Below are 20,757 nucleotides of genomic sequence, written 5' to 3'. Positions count from 1 at the left end.
CCCTTCACTGAGGGAGTGAAGATCAGTGAAGATGTGAGAGCAACAAGTGTTCAGCTATGTAAGTAAGCCAAGATCTGCCCCCATCACTGTCTGTCCTTTTTATAGTTCCTCCAAATATCATGTGACCTCTATGGGCCTTGTCTCAGCATGTGATTGGTCTCAGCTGACTTCACTCTGCCAATCAACCTAATCCAAGGAAGCAATAAGAAACTGCAGCACACCACCAGAAGTGTTTTGGTGTGTTTTTACAAACATAGCTCAACTATGTAATGTAAGGCAGACAATATATACCTGTTGATAGCAAAGAATCTTCCATCGTGTATCCTTCTACATGCCCGTTTTAGTAAAACAACCTTTTACCTGTCTGCTTTAGTGAAACATTCTTTCACAAGGGTCTTAGCCTTTCATGTGTCCATTCTAACTAAACACTCCTTCACATGTTTGCCCCAGCAAACACCATCCAACACAAATGGCTTTCTAAAGAACCCTTAAGGGCTGGTGAGATGGCTCAGTGGGTAAGAGCACCCGACTGCTCTTCCAAAGGTCCGGAGCTCATAACCATCCATAACAAGATCTGACGCCCTCTTCTGGAGTGGCTGAAGACAGCTACAGTGTACTTACATATAATAAATAAATAAATAAATCTTTAAAAAAAAAAAAAAAATGAGAGAGGAGCCGGGCAATTGTGACTCATGCCTTTAAAAAAAAAAAAAAAAAAAGAACCCTTAAGTTTCCACTTCAGTTCTCCCACAGAAATTTGTCATGGGTTTGCAGAGAATGATCAGACATAAAATATATTTGCTAGAAAGTCAGTTAGCCAGTGCAGGAGTCTGGTGCAGACCTACAGTCTCACCTCTTGGGAAGGCTGAGGCAAGAGGATTAAGAGAAGGCTAGGTGCCGGGCGTGGTGGCGCACGCCTTTAATCCCAGCACTCGGGAGGCAGAGGCAGGCAGATTTCTGAGTTCGAGGCCAGCCTGGTCTACAGAGTGAGTTCCAGGACAGCCAGGGTTATACAGAGAAACCCTGTTTCAAAAACAAACAAACAAAAAAACAAAACAAAAAAGAGAGAGGGAGAAGGCTAGGCTGAGCTACATAGAAAGACTTCATTCATCTCAAAACATAACAAAGATAGGTGTGGTGGCAAATACCTGCCACCTCACCTGGAGGGTCAGGAGTTCAAGGCCAGTTTCAGTTATATCTGAAGTCAGCCTGAGAGCTATAGGAGAACTTGCTTTACATTTCTCTTTCTTAGGTGAAAGGGCAGTGGTGTTGCACTTTAACACCATAATTCTGGAAGCAGAGACAGATCTTAAGTCAAACACAGCATGGTCTATCTATAGAGTAAGTTCTGGGACAGCCAAGAGTACACAGAGAAACCATGTCTCAAAAAAAAAAAAATTAAATAAAGTAATACTCCCAAGTGTTACAGAGTTGTGGTAAAATAAGTGGTAAAAATCATATATAAGTAATAATGTATGTGACCTGTTAGAAGAACAATTTGACAATGCATAAGCAAAAACTACAATTACAACTTCCTCTAGGATCTCTAGTTTTTCTAGGAAATTTTACCAAATACTTAGTAAGGAATAAAAAACATCTTAATTTTGAATGGGTTCTCACCAATTGTAACTGACCAATTAGAATTCTTTGAGAGATAAAAATAATATATAATTTTATATGGCTATAGCAAAATTAGGAGGTAGAATTTCTTGCCTTTAGCAAAATCCTACATTAAAACATAGCAACTCAACACCATAGAATCTGAGTGAATATACATCATATGTCTATTTGTGCACATGTATGTGACTGTCCTTTCTAGGTAACTCCAAAAGAATAAAAGATGCTAACTCACTGACAAACTCTAGTATCAAGTTTAATGCTTTCATAAGTTCCCAAACATTATGGATCTCAACCCAGGGGATTATCTGCTATGCTTTGGATCTTAAATATCTCCCAAGACTCGGCGTTTTGAAGACTTGGTTAGCTGCCATGGCTGTACTGAAGGATGAGGATGCTTAGGAGAAGGAAGTCAGAGCAGAGGCACACTTTTGAAGGGGATATTTCATTCCTAGTCCTTTTTGTTTCACAGAGGCCATGGGATCAAACTCTACCACGAGTCTCCTCAATCATGTTATGTTGCTTTGTCTCAGGCCCAAAGCAACAAGGCAAACTGATCATGGACTGTATTCTCATAAATTATGAACCTAGAAAACAACAATAAAAAATAGAAAAGACCAGGTTGGGCGGTAGTGGCGCACGCCTTTGATCCCAGCACTTGGGAGGCAGAGGCAGGCGGATTTCTGAGTTCAAGGCCAGCCTGGTCTACAGAGTGAGTTCCAGGACAGTCAGGGCTATGCAGAAAAACCCTGTCTCAAAACAAACAAACAAGAACAAAACCCAAAACATTGATTTTTTTTTTGGAACCATGATCTCACATTATATATTTAGAATAATGAATTTAAACAATGCTGTTCATAAATAAAGAGGTCAGATGTACTGACTAGCTTCACGTCACCTTGGTACAAGCTAGACTATTATAGAAGAGAGCACCTCAACTGAGAAACTGCCCCCACTAGATTGGCAGATGGGCAAGACTGTGATTCTTTTCTTTTCTTTTCTTTTTTCTTTTCTTTCTTTCTTTTTTTTTTTTTTTTNCTCACTTTTTTTTTTTTTTATTAGTATTTTTCCTCAGGCAACATGATAGCGCCTTCACTCAGATACATTATGTGCTGTGACCACATATTTTTTTTTTGGTTTTTGAGACAGGGTTTCTCTGTATAGCCCTGGCTGTCCTGGAACTCACTCTATAGACCAGGCTGGCCTTGAACTCAGAAATCCGCCTACCTCTGCCTTCCAAGTGCTGGGATTAAAGGCGTTCGCCACCACTCCCGGCTTGTGATTCATTTTCTTGACTGACAATTGATGTAGGAGGGACAGCTCTCTATGAATGGTGTCATCCCTGGGCTGGTGGCCCTGGGTGTCCTAAGAAAGAAGGCTGAGAGAGCCATGGGGAGCAAGGCAGTAAGCAGCACCCCTCCATGGCCTCTGTATCCGCTCTTGCCCTGACTTCCTTCTAGGATGAATTTAAGCTACAAGATGAAATAAACCCTTTCTTCCTCACGTTGTTTTTGGTCATGGTATTCATCACAGAAAAAGAAACCCTAATTAAGACAACTAGATATCAGTTTAGAATAGCCCCTTAAAAGACAGCATCATTTTTTTCATTGCACATTCAAGGCTCGTCCAGGCAACTTAGTAAGGCTTCATCTCAAAATAAAGAGCAGAAAAAGGGCTTAGGGTGGTATTCAGTGGTAAAACATTTGCCTAGCATGTGCATAAGCCCTAATTCAATCTCCAGTACTACAACAGACATGGAAGGGAAAGGGAGAAAAGAAGAAAAGGCATACCAGTGCAGGAAACGGTCCTGAGAAATCAGAGTTACAAAACACATTCGAGGGAGGGGCCACCAAAATGATTCAATGGGTAAAGGCACTTGCATATGCATGCAGCCAAACATGCACATGTGCACACACAAAGCAGACAGGAGAATGGAAGCCAGAGATTATAACCATCACATTTTAGAGAAATGAAGATTTGGCGGAAAGAAGGCTCTATAACTAAAGTGGAAGCCTGTTCATCCAAATAACAGAAAAGAACAATATTTTGCTTTAAAACAAACAAACAAACAAAAAAACCAAAAACAAACAAACAAAAAAAAACATGTAGACAACTACGAGATGACTCAATAGTCAGAAAATACATTCAAGTTACTATAAAACATATACAGGGCTAAGTACCTGAACAGGAGAGGACATACCTAGCATGTACCTGAATACACACACACACATAAAAAGCCATAGATACGTGTGTGTGTGTGTGTTAAAACAAACATTTAAATCCAGAGGAAAAAGGAAGAAAGAAAAAGAAAAGCTCTAAATAGCTAAGAATAGACTTGACATTGAATATATGGAATTTTTCTTCCCTTTGCATCAAAAGATTTAAATTAAAAACAAAAAACAAAAACAAAAATATTTCTTGTAGCGGTTTGGTCTTTTGCTTGTATTGTAAAGGTAAATACTGGCCCCCAAGGCCTGGTTGCACACACAGATGAAAGCGTCTGCACATATCCAAGTGACACACCCAAATGAAGCTATGTAACTTTGCCCCCCAAGTTAACCTTGATTGGTGAATAAAGATGCCTATGGCCAATAGCTGGGCAGAAGAGAGATAGGCAGGGCTCTTGGGTTCCCAGGCTTGGGGTCTGAGAAGACCAAGAGGGGGAAAACAAAGAGAGAAGGAAGCAAGCAAGAAGTAAGTTATGAATACATGGCCATGAGAGCTACCCAGCTGCAACTGAGAGCCAAATGAAGTGAAGAGCAGTCCAGATGAAACATAGCAGGTTATAATTCAGGGTTAGTGATGGGGAATTAGATTATAATGGTATAGAGGGTAGATATCTGACTAATAGTGCTGATTAAGGCTTATTATAAAAATAAAGTTGTGTGTGTGTGTTTTTTTGTTTTTTGTTTTGCCTGGGAACTGAATGATCAAATGCAGGGTAGAAACCCTCGTTTGAGATTAAATAGTTTCAACAATTTCAGGTCTGGTAAGATGGCTCAGCAGGTTAGGACACTTGCTCTCATGACTAACAACCTTGACTTTATTCTTAGGACCCACAGAAACTATACCCACAAGCTGTCTCCTGACCTGTGCATGCACGCTAAGTGCTCAAGCACACATACACTAAGTAAATAAATACAACAAATTTAAACCAGACTATGGTGGCCCACGCCTTTAATCTCAGCACTCAGGAGGCAGAGGCAGGTGGATCTCTGTGTTCAAGGCTAGCCTGGTCTACCTAAATTTGCCCAGCTCTTATGTGCATCTAATAAATTCCTATGTACGTATTGACTCCTAAGGTAGATAAAAAGGACCCTTCCGTATACATGTTACAACTCTCCTGGACATAATCTAGATTTGCTTATAGGTCAGGTGACCCAAAAGTCACATGTTCTGAATGTCTGGCTGTTTCATGATTCACTCATGAGACACCTGTTGTTCAACCAATTTAAAAAAAGAAAAACAGCCCAAGGAGTCTCAGCCTTAGATTAGTAGATAAGAAACAGCTGTTCCAATAGAAACAGACAAGACAGAATTCTAGGGCAGGCATAGGCATTACACAGGATGTAAAAATTGAAGAGGACCTCCAAAAGCCACTGTAGACTGCTGCTGCTCTGCCTGTAAAGTGTAAAATTAACAGGGGCCAGCAAAATAGCTGAGCAGGTAAAGACACCAACCACCAAACTCAAGGCTCAGAGTTCAAGCCCCAGATGGAAGGGGAGGAACAACTCCTACAAGTTGTTCTATGCCTTCCACACATGTACCATGGCATGTGTGCACATACACACACAAATAAATAAAATGTAACGCATGTAAAATAATAACAGTAGTAGTAATATTAACAACATGCAAACAACTGAAACAGATGCTCAGCCTCCAGGCACAGCAATTCTGACTCAAGAGGTCTGGGTCTAAGCTTCCTAATTTCTAGAACATTGTGCTAGTCCAACTCTTGATTTAATGCATAAAAAACTAGAACTCAGAGAAGGGAGTTTATCTACAGGTTACAAAGGCTTGTGTTTGTGGGGACACAAAGCTGAAGGCCAGGACCCTACTCTAGAGCTCATAGCAGCACTGAAGGCACACATGGGGTTCTACACAAGTCACCCCAGCTCCCTTTACTTTACTTACTGTCTCTCATGGCAGAATTCTCTACCATTATTACAGTTGTTTTCAGTAACGTGTTTGCTTTCTTGCCTTTACAAGCCCTTGGTAGGAACTCATTAAATTATTAATTGACACTTTTAGACTTGGCACTATTCTTGGATGTCTGACAGACACCTCACATCTAATAGACCCAATAACAACTTTTGATTTCCTCTTACATACATCCTTACTCAGAAAATGACACTGCCAACCTTCCATGTGCTGAGGCCAATATTTTATTTTATTTTATTTATTTATTTATTGTCATACCTCCCACCTAACCCACAAGCAAATGCCATGCACTAAACTTTTAAGATACATCCAAATCGGGCCATTTCTCACTACTAGCAACAGCATCACCTTTCCTCGATTCCCACCATGGCCTGGATTCTGCCTGGCCTGTAATAGCCACAGTCAACATAACAGTCAAATGCTGCTTTGAAAATGTAGGTTAGATCATGGCCCTTCTTGCAACCTGCTCCAACACCATCTTGTCTCATCCTGAGTTAGATCCAGTCTTTCTTGGAGCCTGCACAGCCTGCTGGATCTCACTGGCATGTCTTCCCCATAAGACTCTCTCTCATACCAAGTCTGTCATAGCACCTATAGAGCTCCTTACCATTCTTCAAGCATTCTGGCCATGCTCCTGCCTCAGAACTTGTACACTTCCTAATTTCTCTGATCTATAAGACTTTGCCCATTTGATGCATACCTATAATTCCATAATTCAGGAAGCTGAGTTGGAAGCCAGCCTGGGCTACAGAGATTCAAGATAAAAAGACAATGAAAACAAGAAAATAAAGATTCTTGTTCTAGGTTTCTGTGGGCTCCCTTCCTCGTGTCCTGTCAATCTTTGATCTATGTAGACGCTCTTCATGATCACCCCCACCTATCCCTAGTCCCCAGCCCTTTATTCTGCCATTTTTCCATAGCACTTATGACCACTGAACATATATCCATTTCCTTATTTGTTTACAAGCCCTACTGTGTTTGCTAGAAGGTGCCCACCATTAGAATTTCACTAGATCATTTGTCCAGAGTTGAGATTATTCAGGGATAGTGAAAAACCTCCCAAGCTAAGTATTTGACAAATATGCAACATGTTTGTGTGTAGTTTCTAAGACCAGAGTTGGGAGATGGAGACTAAAGGCAGTGTACTATGCATACTGAAAATATGCTTTACCAACTTCTCTACAACCCTAGCCCCTGAAACTCTCATAAAGAAAGGCTGGAAGGGGTGATAGGCCTTGTGGGTAGGAAAGGATTTACCTAGAGTCCCCTTGTCTATGAATCCTGGATCTCTACAGAAGCTGATTAAGTTTAAATATTTCATTGGTGAAAAAGCACCTACTGGCCTAGTCCCAGGGTCATCCAGACATCTATCTGAAGGTGAGATCAGTGGGAAGCCAATGGAGATGAAAGACTAACTCTAAGACTAGGAGCTAGGACTCAAGAGGAAGGCACAGGTAGATCCTGAATCATAAGGGAATATAACTCTATGAAAAGATTAAACCCCACTAAATTATGCATTGTAAAAGTGCTGCATGCTATGTGAGTTTTACTACAATAAAGCTGCTGTGTTACAAGAAAATGGAATAGGGACTGAAGAGATTGCTCAGTGGTTAAGAGCACTGGCTTCACCCGACTGCTCTTCTGAAGGTCCGGAGTTCAAATCCCAGCAACCACATGGTGGCTTATAACCATCCGTAACAAGGTCTGACGCCCTCTTCTGGAACGTCTGAAGACAGCTACAGTGTACTTACATATAATAAATAAGTTTAAAAAAAAAAAAAGAGCACTGGCTTCTCTTCTAGAGGACCCAAGTTTGATTTCCGTTTGACCCAGACTCACAGCTGTTTGTAACTATAGTTCCAGAGGATATAACACTTTCTTCTGGCATCTGAAGACATCACATATGGTATAGAGATATACATGCAGACAAAATACCCATACATATAATATAAAAATAATCAAAATTTAAAAGAAAAGAAAATAGAAGTGGAGGGAGTAAGAATTATACAGATTTTAAAGGAGACTGAGAAGCAGAAACTAGGCAGGCAACAAAGTCATAGAGCTGGGGTGCTGATGAAACCTGATACTTTGTCATCTGCACTTATTTTACCCCGCCTTACTTGCAAACAGATCTCAGTAGTACTTGGGCCTCCACTTGTGAGAACAGAATCCAGACACGGGAGAGAAAAGGAGACAGTATTCTTTGCTCACACATTGCCTTCAGGAATCCCTCCCACTGAACTTTATAAAGCATCATGCCTTGGTAGTAAGAGCTCAAAATTAAGCAGGAATCTAAGAACCTCAAACTTGCTGGAAACCAAATCTCCATTCCTGGGAGGAGAAAGTAGCCATTCTACAGGACCAGTGGCCCCATCTCTAGTGTCACTGTCTAATGACCCAGAAGCTGTCCTTTCCTTGTCTCATCTACTAAAAACATACAAGAATCACAAAGATTCAAAAGCTGAAATTTTACAGGAATGCAAGGACATACTGCTAGCCTTGAGGATTTCTGTGGCTGCTGGGACAGAAGTATGCACTAGTGAAAGAAGGGGCTTTTCTGAGCTGCCCCCTGACATACGCACAGATGGTCCTCAGCTTACAATAGGATTATGCTGCAGGAAACCCATCTATTTTAAGTTGAAAATGTAAATAAAAAATGTAGCCCTAGGATTGGTAAGATAGACTCTTGGGTGAAGACTGTCAAACCTAACAACCTGAGTTTGATCCTCTGAACCCACATGGTTAAGGACCAACTCCTCCAAAATTATCCTCATCATCTTCATATACACACTATGGAAAGTACAAACACACAAATTAAATAACACTAAATATTTGTTTGTTTGTTTAATTTTATAAATGACCAATCATCTTGGTCATTTATGCATTGTCAGTGTCTTCAGACACACCATAAGAGGGCATCAGATCCCATTACAGATGGTTGTGAGCCACCATGTGGTTGCTAAGAATTGAACTCAGGACCTCTGGAAAAACAGTCGGTGTTCTTAACCTCTGAGCCATCTCTCTCTCTATCCCTTGCTTTGTTTTTAATGTAAGCCTGATGTGGAGATACATGCCTATAACTTCTTGTGGGGTGGAAGCAGTAAATAGGAGTTTAAGCCCAGCTTGGACTACATGAGACCCTGCTTCAAAAACCAACAAAATATAAGATACCTAGCCTACTTATGTAGTTTGAATGTTTTTTATTTTTATTTTTTTAAGATTTATTTATTTATTATATGTAAGTACACTGTAGCTGTCTTCAGACACTCCAGAAGAGGGCGTCAGGTCTTGTTACAGGTGGTTGTGGGCCACCATGTGGTTGCTGGGATTTGAACTCTGGACCTTCGGAAGAGCAGTCGGGTGCTCTTACCCACTGAGCCATCTCACCAGCCCCCAGTTTGAATGTTTCTTTCACAACTCATATTGAAATTTAATGACCATAGTGACAGTATTAAGGGGTAGGGCATGATTTTTCTTCCTTTGGGGTTCAGAAAATGGTGAAGGTCTCATCTAGCCAGAAATGATCCTGAACTAATTCTCTTGCTTCTACCTCCAAAGGGCTGGGAATACATGTAGTCTAGGTGGGGCCCTTGAGACTGGGCCTTAAGGGTTCTGTTATCATGCATGGATAAATGAAGGCAGGAATGGTTCTTGGTAAAAAGTGGGGTTCAGCCAGAGTTTTTTTTAACCTCACATACATGCCTTCTAGTTCATATTATACAGCACAAAGGCTCCCAAAAGAGATGTGGCCCTTTGGCTTTGGAATTCCCAGTCCCAAGAACCATGCGTCAAATAAATTACTGCCTATACACAATTCGGTCTATGGTATTTCTCTTACAGCAACAGAAAACTCGATGGAAAACAGCCTTACCATGCAGCATAGATTGACCACACAATACATTGTACCATATGGGTGGTTCATCTATGTGATCTCATGGCTAGCTACCAGAAACTGTGGCTCACTGCCACTGCCCCGCAAACAGCCAGAGGACAATAACAATCCAAATTAGATGTATGTCTACTGAATGCATATCACTTCACACCATTGTCTATCCAGACCAGAAAGTTAGGCACTCAGTGTACCCTTCCCTTCCCCATCCTCCCCTAGTCACTACCCCATGTGCTATCAATCATAGATTTCCTACTTCCCTCCCTCCCTCCCTCAGTCACCTTTCTCTTCTCTCCAGAGACCTTCTCTTGTCATAACTGCTCAGCCCTAAGGCAGTCAGCCTCCACTCTAACCTTAATCTGCAGGAAGTCAGCCCCGACTAGGGAGCCTCACCAACATATTGTACCAGCTGCATCCACCAGTGTGCCCACTGTAATGTTCCTGTTGCGCTAAGGCAGGGGTTTTCTTCTACCTGTGGGTCTCAATCCCTTTGGGAGTTGAACAACCCTTTAACACGTATCACATATCAGAAATCCTGCATATCTGATATTTACATTATGATTCATAACAATAGCAAAATTACAGTTATAGAGAAGCAATGAAAATAATTTTATGGTTGAGGTCACAACAACATGAGAAACTGTATTTAAAGGTCACAGCATTAGGAAGATTGAGAGCCAATGCTCTAAGGAAACACCAGAAAATATGTCCAATAGAATATCACTACGTATCTTTCTATCATCAGACAAAGTGGAACAGTACGGGTCCTTCTGTTAGCTGGATGCCTAGACACGAACCCTATGGTCCTAACTACTAAGGAAACCGAGGCAAGAAGATTACTTGAACCTTGGAAATTGCAGCTAGCCTTAGTAAAATAGTAAAAACCCTATCTCAAAAAGGAAAAAAAAAAAAGCCCTTATCTTTCTTATTTTTTCAAAGACATATAGTAAAACACTTACAAATATGATGATATAATATATGAGATTTGCCTCAAAAGTAACAAAACAGTAGAATGAACAGGGAGTACACAAGTAACCAAATTAGTTAACCAAATTATTCTACAACACTTAAGTTTCAAGAAAATAGTCCCTTGCTTAGTGGACTCCATGGGTCAAACTAGATAAGCCAGAAAATCACACCCATTAGGATAATAATAATAATAATAAAACAGAAAATATCAACTCTTGGTAAGAATGTGTGAAATTGGGGCTGGTGAGATGGCTCAGTGAGTAAGAGCACCCGACTGCTCTTCCAAAGGTCCGGAGTTCAAATCCCAGTCAACCACATGGTGGCTCATAACCATCTGTAACAAGATCTGACGCCCTCTTCTGGAGTGTCTGAAGACAGCTACAGTGTACTTACATATAATAAATAAATAAATCTTTAAAAAAAAAAAAAGAATGTGTGAAATTGGAATCCTTGTGCATTGCTAGAAAGAATATAAAATGGCAGTGCTGCTGGGTGGTGGCCCACAGTTGATCCCAGCCCTCAGGAGGCAGAAATGGGATCTCTGACTTTGAGGCCAGCCTGGTCTACAGAGGTAGGCAGTTCCAGGACAAGCAGACTATGAAGAGAAACTGTCTTGAAAAACTGAATGAATGAATAAATGAATGGTATTGCCACTATGGAAAATTCCTCAAAAATTTTTTTAAAAGAATACCAAATGATCCAGAAATCCATTTCTAGGCATATAAGCCAAGTGTGAGAATGCAGGCCTTTAATCTCACTATTCACAGGGCTAAAGCAGGGAAGTCAAGTTCAAGGCTAGCTTAGGCTACACAGCAAGATCCTGCCTCGAAATAAACACATTCCCCTCCCCACCCCACCCCGCACTCTCCTTTCTCCAAAGCCTCAAAATATTTACATGTTCATTCACAGCAGCCACATTTACAATATCCAAAGGTAGGGCAGCTCAAGCATCTATCAATGAATGAATTGATAAACAAAATGTCAAACATATAAAAATGGAATGGTATTCAGCCTGAAAAGGATGGGCATTAGGGACTTAACTCAGTGGTAGAATGCTTGCCTAGCATGGAGACCGTCTTGTTTCTATTCATATCACTGCAGAAAGGAAAGGAGGAGGGAAGGAGTGGAGGAAGACAAGACGATTCAGACTGACCACAATATGAACAAACCTTGAAGACATGACATTAGTGATGATACAGAAAGGCAAATGCAGAGTGATTCTATTGGCATGGCTTCCCCAAAGCTGGCAACCCAGAGAGAAAGCAGAGTGGGGGTTGCTGAGAGCGTGGGGCGGACAGTTGTGGGATGAACGGTGCTGAAGGCTGCATGACTGCAAATGTCTTAATGCCACTGGACATTTAAAATCAGGAGACTTTGTAGTATTTTACTACCAAAGCAAAACCCAATGAACAATAAAAGCACTCTTGTAGCCAAATTCAGCTCTTCAAGGCCAGCTCAGGTCAACCTGGACATCATACCTTAGTGAGGTTCTCAAAACAAGGGTGTGGTGAGCGTTGCTGGGGAAGCAGAGCTGCGGAGAAGGGAAAAACTACCTAGGTACATGGTCTAGAGTCCAGTCACCACCTATGGAAAGAAGAAAAACAACATGCTTTGTAAATGCGTTTAAAGATAAATATTAAAAGTACGGAAAGAACTTAAGAAAACTAGTAACTAGTAACAACTATCCCAGCAGAAGTACAACCCTGAGGAAAACCTCTAAATTCAAAGCTGGTCCCACGAAGGCCAAACTTCCAGCCCCAGACCTGCTCCCCTCTACCTGGTCCAGCATGGTGGTGATAATCATTAGGGGAACTTGTACAAAACTTACTTGTCACCAAGAACTGCCTGTACTGCCTATGTCCTTGCCTGTATCCTATTACCTTTCCTGAAAGGTTTAAGAGCTTAAATCACTACCAAATTTAATCATATTTTAGTAAAGAGTTTTGTTGCTCTTGTTGGTTTTTTGTTTGTTTTCATTTTAATAAAACACATCTGTCTAGGGAGTAAAAATGTAATAGTAATATTAAAAACACACAATCTAGTTATTATATTTATCTAGACAATAGTTATCTACCTTGTCTAGATTGGGCAGATCTAGTGCCGTACAAACTTACTCCCTTCGCTATGTGTAGTTTCTCCTGGACACAAGGTTTTGCCCCATCTTGCTTCCTCCTCCACTTCCTCTCCCTCCTCCCCACCCCCTCCACCTGCATCCCACTCCCTAAGTCCTTCCGCCCCGCTTTTCTCCTCTGCCCAATCACAGGCTCTAGCCTTTATTTGATCAGTTAAAATGGAGAAAAGGTTCACATGAAATCACCCCAGTATATGACATTTGGGGTGGGGAGAGAACCCCTCTTAAGAAAGCAGAATTAACGTCAGACTACAAACAACATCAAGTCAATCTACAACAGAAAAAGAGGAAAGAAGGATTCATCTCTTTAATTTCTTTTTTTGTTTTCTTCCTGGCTGACCTGGAAGGTGCTGAGTAGCCAGGCTGGCCTCAAACTCCTAAGAGACCCTCCTACTTCTGCCTCTCAAGTATTAGGATTAAAGGCATGCACCACTATGCCTGGCTATTACTTTATTCTCTAATTATGCTCCTTCTGCCCTTTGCTGTCTCAAACAACATGAACTAAAAGGAAGTGTCACATCAAAATTAGGACAAAAGCCAGAGGCTGAGAGCTAAAGAGGTTTGAGTGGGTACTGGGTCTACTGTCCAGTTCTGAAGGTACCTGGTTATTTTCTCCAAGGGAACCTTTGTGAGAGTCTCTGGTGTGAACAGTCTAGCTACAGAGAAGGGGCTTTCAGACTCAAGGCTTTTCTGACCCAGGCTGGCTGTTTCTCCCAAATCACTGAAATCACAGACTCTGAGTTTGATATAAGAACTCTACCCTCACCATCCAAGAAACTTAGCAGTAGGTGAACCACAACTAGCACTCCAAGCTCTCAGGCGCCTTCCTGCTTCCAAAACCAAGACGCCCTTGTACTAGAGCTCTGAAGCTTCTTGTCAAGTTTCCCACTTCCCAACATGGCATAAATTTTCCTTCAACTTGGTATTGAGACATTGACTATAGCTCTTGTCATACTTATGACACACCTTAGTGTTGAAAGACCAGGATTAGAAAACCTTGTTCTAGTATATCTTTCTAGATTAGAGGCTTTTTTTTTTTTTTTCAACAACAGAAACACAAAAGTCTGTCAGAGATTCCAGGAACTCTTTACATTTAAGCCACTCTACAAATAAAGAAGCAGAGGTCCAGAGGTAAGGTAATCAGATCAGAAAAGGCATACAAATTGAAAAGAATTTTTGTTACCTGAAAGGTTTCCAGCATCCCTGACAAGATCACAAGACCCCAGCTTAAGGCCTTCCATCCCGGGGCTTACAGCGCCTGCTCACACTGACCACTGGGGCTCTTATCCAGGGTACTCACACTAACTACTGGCTCTCTAGTCAGTGCTAAGGGCTTATCTAACCCTTAGTCAGTAATTCTCGCCCCGGATGAACTCCTGACTCCAGCTCTCAGACCAGCTGTGTCACAGTCTCTAAGGACTGCACTCACACTTCCCTGCCTTTTTCCTCCATGCTGATTACCCTCTTCTCAGACCCTTGCACAGCCGGTTCTCGCCGTCAGATAGCTTTCATCAGGGAGATTTCTCAGATTTCCTTATATTTTACTTTAAGACAGTTTCTCTTTAATGGCCCAGGCTGATCTCCATTCCTTCTGCCTCACCCTACTGAATGTTATGCTTGTCTTCTCATCCATTCATCCACTATCCATCTAATTTTACTCTGTGTGTGTGTGAGGGGGGGAGGGGAGGAGGGAGAGAGAGAGGAAGGAGGGAGGGGGAGAGAGAGAGAGAGAGAGAGAGAGAGAGAGAGAGAGAGAGAGAGAGAGAGAAGAAGAAGGAGGAGAAGGAGGAGGAGGAGGAGGAGGAGGAGGAGGGAGAGAGAGAGTATAAGCGGAGGTCTGAGAAGGATACCTGGGAGTCAGCTCTCCTCTCCCCTCTACCATGTGGGTTCCAGGAATGAAACTTGGCTTGTCTGCAAGCCTCCTTATCCGCTGAGCCATCTCACCAGCCCTAACTTCTCTATTTTAAAAAAGAAACCTGATGGGCAGTGGTAGCACACACCTTTAGTCCCAGCACTCAAGGAGACAGAGGCAGGCACATCTCTGAGTTTGACACCAGCCTGATCTACAGAGCAGAGTCCCAAGACAACACAAAGAAACCCTGTCTCAAGAAACCATTAATTAATTAAAATAAGAAACTGAGGGGCTGGAGAGATGGCTCAGTGATTAAGAACACTGGCTGCTCTCCCAGAGGATCCAAATTCAAGCACCCACATTACAGCTTACAACCATCTATAACTCCAATTCTAGGAGATCCAATCCCGTCTTCTGGCCTCTCCAGGCATCAGGCTCATATACAGTGCATAAACATATACATAAGCAAAATATCCATTACATAAAATTACAAAAAAAGAAACCCAAAGCTGGAGATGTAGCTCAGTAGTATGGACTTTGTCTAGTATGTGGGAGACCCCATACTACTAAGAATCAAAGACAGAAATCTGTCACTTTAAAGCCACCTACCCACCACACCTAGTTTATTTTCCTTTTTATACCTTCTTGCTACCTCTCCTATTCAGTACTTACTTGTTTATTGGTGAGAAGTCCCTCAATTCCTAGGAAATAAGCTCTAGAAAGGGAAGAGTTTAATCATGTTCTCTGCTACATTCCATGCTTAGAATAGTGCCTGGTATACAGCCAATCTGCATATCAGAACCACCATCCTCAAACCATGACTTGTACCCAGGAGCCCGAGGCAGGGGGCCTTCCAAATTTGAAAGCAGCCTGCAATGCAGAGACTCTGTCTTAAAAAAAAAAAAAAAAAAAGCCTAACAGAAACTATTTAGAAATAAGTATTTCTAGTCAAATTAATCCCTTTAGTGGGTTTGTGAGTCAGATAATCTGTCCTGAGAAACAGCCATAGAGACAAATGAATTTCAGATAGCACCCTAGTGTACCTAGAGACACAACATAAAGGATTGCTCCACCAGGCAAGAAACTGCTCTCACAGACCAGAAAGCACAAACAGGCTCGGCTCTGGGGGACACTCAGAGAAGAGACCACTGGGGATGTGACCCCTTCTCACCAGCACCCATCCACCTAAGACCACCTCTGCTTCCTACTTCCTCTTCACACTTCAACTGCTTCCAAAACCTGCTTGACACCATAGAGATGTTGAAGGTTGGGGCACTAAGAGCCTTTGTCAGAGGCCATGCAGCAGACGTCACCCTGGCATCATCGAGTCTCAGTGATACCATTTGTTCCCTCCCAAGGCTGCCTGTTGTCTCACTCCTGACCACCTCTGGTCTTTCCCTATGTCATCACTTTGTGTGACTCTGAGACTAACTCCCCTCAAAACTATTTCATCATGTGATTTACTAAGCTCAAACAAAACCATCCTAAAATTCCTCCTTTCTGCCTATCATCTCAGATTTCACAAGGGGAGGCTTTCCAGAAGCGTCGGATTCTAGACCCAGACCAAGTGTTCTGATCTGATATTGCCGCAGCTGCTGCTTTACCTCCACAGAGCACCTGCCACTGCCTTCCCTGTTACATCACTAGTAAGAGACAAGTCTGGAGACTATCATAGATTAATTATGTCCAATGTCTACTCCTACCAAAAGAATCCTACTCTCCTCAGAGCATCCTTCTTCCTTTTTATCTTCCAGCTTCCAACTCTACTCCACCCCCATCTACATCATATGCACACTACATACATGTACACATACATTTGTTCATTCTTCAATAATAATGCCAGTTGGAGTAGTTTATGAGAGTAATTCTAACACCCAGGCAAGGCAAGAAGGCTACAGTAAGCTTGAGGAAAGAAACACTGGTTTTATGACGGGGAATCAGAAAGCCTTGCTCAACTGTAGCTCCTACTCCTAGAACAGAAATTGGAGGGACTATGTCCTCAGTTCTGAAACAAACAGAAGAGCAGTGTAGATGAGGAGAAGAGGTTTCGGGCAAATGAGCAAACAGAAAGTCCTGCAGCAGGAGCAGAGGGAATGGATAAACAGGAGGAAGATGAAGAAAGGCCACTGCAAAGACTTCTGCTTTTAACATTTACTCGAGTTTTAACTATGTGTATGTGTAGGTGTCTATGTGTAGGTAGGTGCACATGTGTACTGAGGAAGCGGTATCACATGGTCTGGAGATGGAGTTATCCGTGTTTGTGAGCCACCCACCACAGTGCTGGCCCTCTGCAAGAGCACTATGCATTCTCAGCCACCGAGCCACCCTCCAGCCCCTGGGACTTGGGCCGAGGGATGATACAGTCTATAGTTTATGAGAGAGCTGTTTTCTCCTTAAATAATTCTCAAATCCTTTTAACTGAAAATGTATTAAAAGGGGAGTGGGGTAGGAAAATAATCAAATCCCACCTCTATTCAAAAGCCTTCATATCTAATATCAAATATACTTTACCCTTTCACCCAGATAATAGAGTACCATATGGGCCTGGTATCAGAAAAAAAGGTGGCTTAAAAGCCTGGGATGGTGAGGCAGTGCTGGAGCACACCCTTAATCCCAGAATTTGGGAGTCAGAGGCAGGTGGATCTCTGAGTTTGAGGTCAGCCTGGTCTACAGAGCTAGTTCCAAGGCGACAAAGAGAAACCTTGTCTCACAAAACAAGCAAACAAGCAAACAAATAAAAAACTCAGGACTAGAACATCTGATAGCCATGAAAGTTTCTAGCTAAGTATAGTAGCCTTATTCCCTATATTAGGCACCCACTATGTGCCAGCCTTTGCTTCAAAACAGATTGTTCCTGTCCTTGTTTGGGAAACTATAATCCTAACACTTTGAAGGTAGAAGCAGAAGAATATAGAATTCAAGGCCAAGCTCAGCTACATAGAAAGTTCAAGGTTAACCTGCACTACAGGAGACCCTATCTCAAACACCAAAACCAAAGCTTCTTTTAGGGGCTAGAAGATGGCTGAGCAGATGAGAGCACTGACTGCTCTTCTCGAGAATCCAGGTCCAGTGTCCAGATCTCAAATGGCAGCTCATAACCATCTGAAATCCAGTTCCACCTTACCCCACCCCCTGGGCGGGGGTGGGGGTGGTGGATCTAATACCCCCTTCTGGTACTACATGCACGTAGGGCAGTACCGGCAAAACAGCCATAAAATAATTGAGAAGAGGAGAAAAAAGCTGGGCAGTGGTGGCATACTCCTTTAATCCCAGCAGATCTCTACAGAGAAAATTCCAGGATAGCAGGGCTACACAGAGGAACCCTGTCAAGAAACAACAAAACAAAAAGGAGGAGGGAATTTTAAAAAAGCTCCCTTTGCTACCCTCAATTCTCTCCTACCACACAAGCATGTTTCACTTCAGCTTTCTTGCCCCCGAGTGACTGCCCGAGTCCTAGGCTTTCCCTCAAATTATTTTCTCGTAATTAGTTTGTGCTTTAATGATAAACTGCTAGGAGTATAACCTTTCCCAGGAGGCATAAATAATTTTTAAATCCTTTCTAGGTTAGAAATGCAAAAGTAATGGCATATAAGCATGGAGTGTAATGGATTAGGCTCTTGTTTTGTGGGTAGGGCTTCCTCTCAGAGAGTACAGGGTCAGTGGAGACAGGTGACTGAGTATGTGGCTCAGTGATAGCATGCTATCCTAATGTCCAAACAGCCATGGATTAAATCCCCAGCACCAAAACCAATTAGAGTTGGGTGTGGTGGGGTAGCAAGTAATGAAAAATGAAATTATAACTGCCACCATTTCCTTCCAAATGGTGTCACTCTATTTTGGGTGCCAGAGATGTTCCCTAGAGGTAGCCCCAGCCACCTCAAATGAGTAGCACATAACTACCAACTTCAGAAAGAAAAGCCCACTCAAGAAACTTCTGTTCTAGAAATAAAGTGTTCTGTAATTGGCTGCAGTGAGAATGCTCCTAACAGTGAAGTTCATCGCACATGATTCATTATGTCCTACAGAGCACAGTGCTCTGGGCTGGGCCATCAGTAACCCTTTCACACTCGACTGTCCACTGCCTAGCAATGATGTGCAGGTGCAAAGAAAGCTATACAGGACTTAAATACAAGTAAAATGTTCTTGTGCTAGGGATGGTAGCTCACCCTAGGATTGGGGAGGCCGAGGACGCCGAATTCAAGGACTGTCAGAGTTGCACTGAGCTACATGGTGGAACTTGGTCTCAAACCAAATAAACAAGAAGCTGGGCATATGATGTATGCATATAATGCCAGCACAGAGGCAAGAGACTCAAATATTCAAGGCAGGCATGTACTACAGAGAGATCTGAGGCCAGCCCAGGCTGTATGAGACCCTGTCTCAAAAAAAAAAAAAAAAAAAAAAAAAAAAAAAAAAAAAAAAAAAAAAAAAAAAATGAATAAATAAATAAATAAAATAAAAAACTAACCAGGCATCCTGGTACAAGTTTGTAATCCTAGCACTTGGGAGGCAGAGGCAGACAGATCTGNAAAAAAAAAAAAAAAAAAGAATGAATAAATAAATAAATAAAATAAAAAACTAACCAGGCATCCTGGTACAAGTTTGTAATCCTAGCACTTGGGAGGCAGAGGCAGACAGATCTGGATCTCTCTGAGTTCGAGGCCAGCCTGGTCTACATAGCAAGTTCCAGGCCAGCCAGGACTATATAGATTGACTCTGTCTCAAAAACAAAACAAAACAAAACCACACACACATAAGGCTAAGACAGAGAGCCCTTCCAGAACAACCTAAAGAGCTGCTTGGTGTCCACTCCCAGGCTTCTCTCTCCTCTGGAGTGACAAAGCCAGGGTTGTATGTAGTTACCTTCTAAGTGATTGCTACCGTCTCATTTTGCCCTTTGCCTTTGCCTTGATAAACTGAATTGGCAAAAAGGAGAATGTTGTAAACTTCAGCAAACAGGGTGTAAACATGAAGCCACAACCACCTCCACTGGCTCCCCACTCAGACAGTAATGTGGGTAGCATATCCCTGACTCCAAAACATGAACAAGAGACAGTCCCACCTTACCCAGAAAGGCGGAAATCCTAGAAAGGCACGCTAAACTTACACACAGACCTAATCCTCTTCCTTTGAGGTCTCTTACACTCCAAGACTCTTGTACCCTCAAGACTTCTGCCATCTTCCATGTGGATGTGTGGAAAGGAGAATGAACCCAGAAGCCTAAACACAAGACAGCCCAGACCATAGTGGAAACCAGGCCACATCGGAAACAAACGGCCTTCTTTAGAAGCTTTCATAAGAGAGCACTCAAGCCAGGGGTGGCAGTGCACTCAGGAGGCAGAGGCACGTGGATCTCTTGAGTTCCAGGCCAGCCTGCTCTACAGGCTTCCACAAGGTAACTGTGCATGGCAATGCCTGCCTGTAATTCTAGCAGCAGTGGGGGGTGGGGGTGGGATTTTAGACTTCCAGGCTAATCTGTAATCCCAGGGACTCAAGAGGCTGAAGCAGAATGATGTCAAGTTGAAGCTACACTAGACTACAAGATCTTCCGCCACCACCTCCATGAACCCTCCAAAAGAAACCCAAGTTAGGCTGACACTCTATTCACTATACCAGGCTCTCTGGATTCAAGGAGCCACCAGCATGCAAGTTAGGCTTGGTGCAGTCCTTGCCTTCTTTGGATGAGTATTTTTTGTGAAAGATACTTAGAGCTACCTGTGGACTACTCAAAAATTTTTTCAGTTAAAAAAAGCTGGGCAGCTAGGGCTGTGTAGAGATACTCTTCCCCAAAAATTAAAATAAAATTCAGCAAACATTTTAAAGTTTCAGAATCTTTCAGGAGCCCCAATAACTCTGGCGGCTTTAAAACTAAACATAGGCTAAAGTCATGTAGACTTCACACACATATTGACTTGAGACAGGGAATCACTTGGCTCCTGGCCATGTGCACACAAATCCACTCCTCTTCATTCAACCTTATGAATCTTTTCACAGCCACAAACAGACATTACATCCAGTCTTGTCTACTGGAGTATGTAATCAGAATGAGGGCGACCATTACCTCTCTCTCTCTCTCTCTCTCTCTCTTTTTTTTTTTTTTTTTTTCTCTCCTTTTAAAAAGATTTATTTACTTTTTAA

At 42.2% G+C, this 20,757-nt stretch overlaps 1 protein-coding gene across 2 annotated transcripts in view; it reads right to left on the bottom strand.

The window, feature by feature from the left end:
• The window catches only part of Znf592 (zinc finger protein 592), a 48,841-nt gene that overhangs the window by 21,773 nt on the left and 6,311 nt on the right, over positions 1–20,757 (bottom strand). For both annotated transcript variants that reach the window (XM_021193561.2, XM_029535006.1), the window contains exon 2: positions 12,115–12,220. The gene's annotated coding sequence lies outside the window, so the exon portion shown is untranslated. The remainder of the gene's footprint in view (positions 1–12,114; positions 12,221–20,757) is intronic.

This window comes from Mus pahari, chromosome 1, assembly GCF_900095145.1.
Source record: "Mus pahari chromosome 1, PAHARI_EIJ_v1.1, whole genome shotgun sequence".
NCBI classification, from domain to species: Eukaryota; Metazoa; Chordata; class Mammalia; order Rodentia; family Muridae; genus Mus; species Mus pahari.
This window is presented reverse-complemented; position numbering and strand designations above follow the sequence as displayed.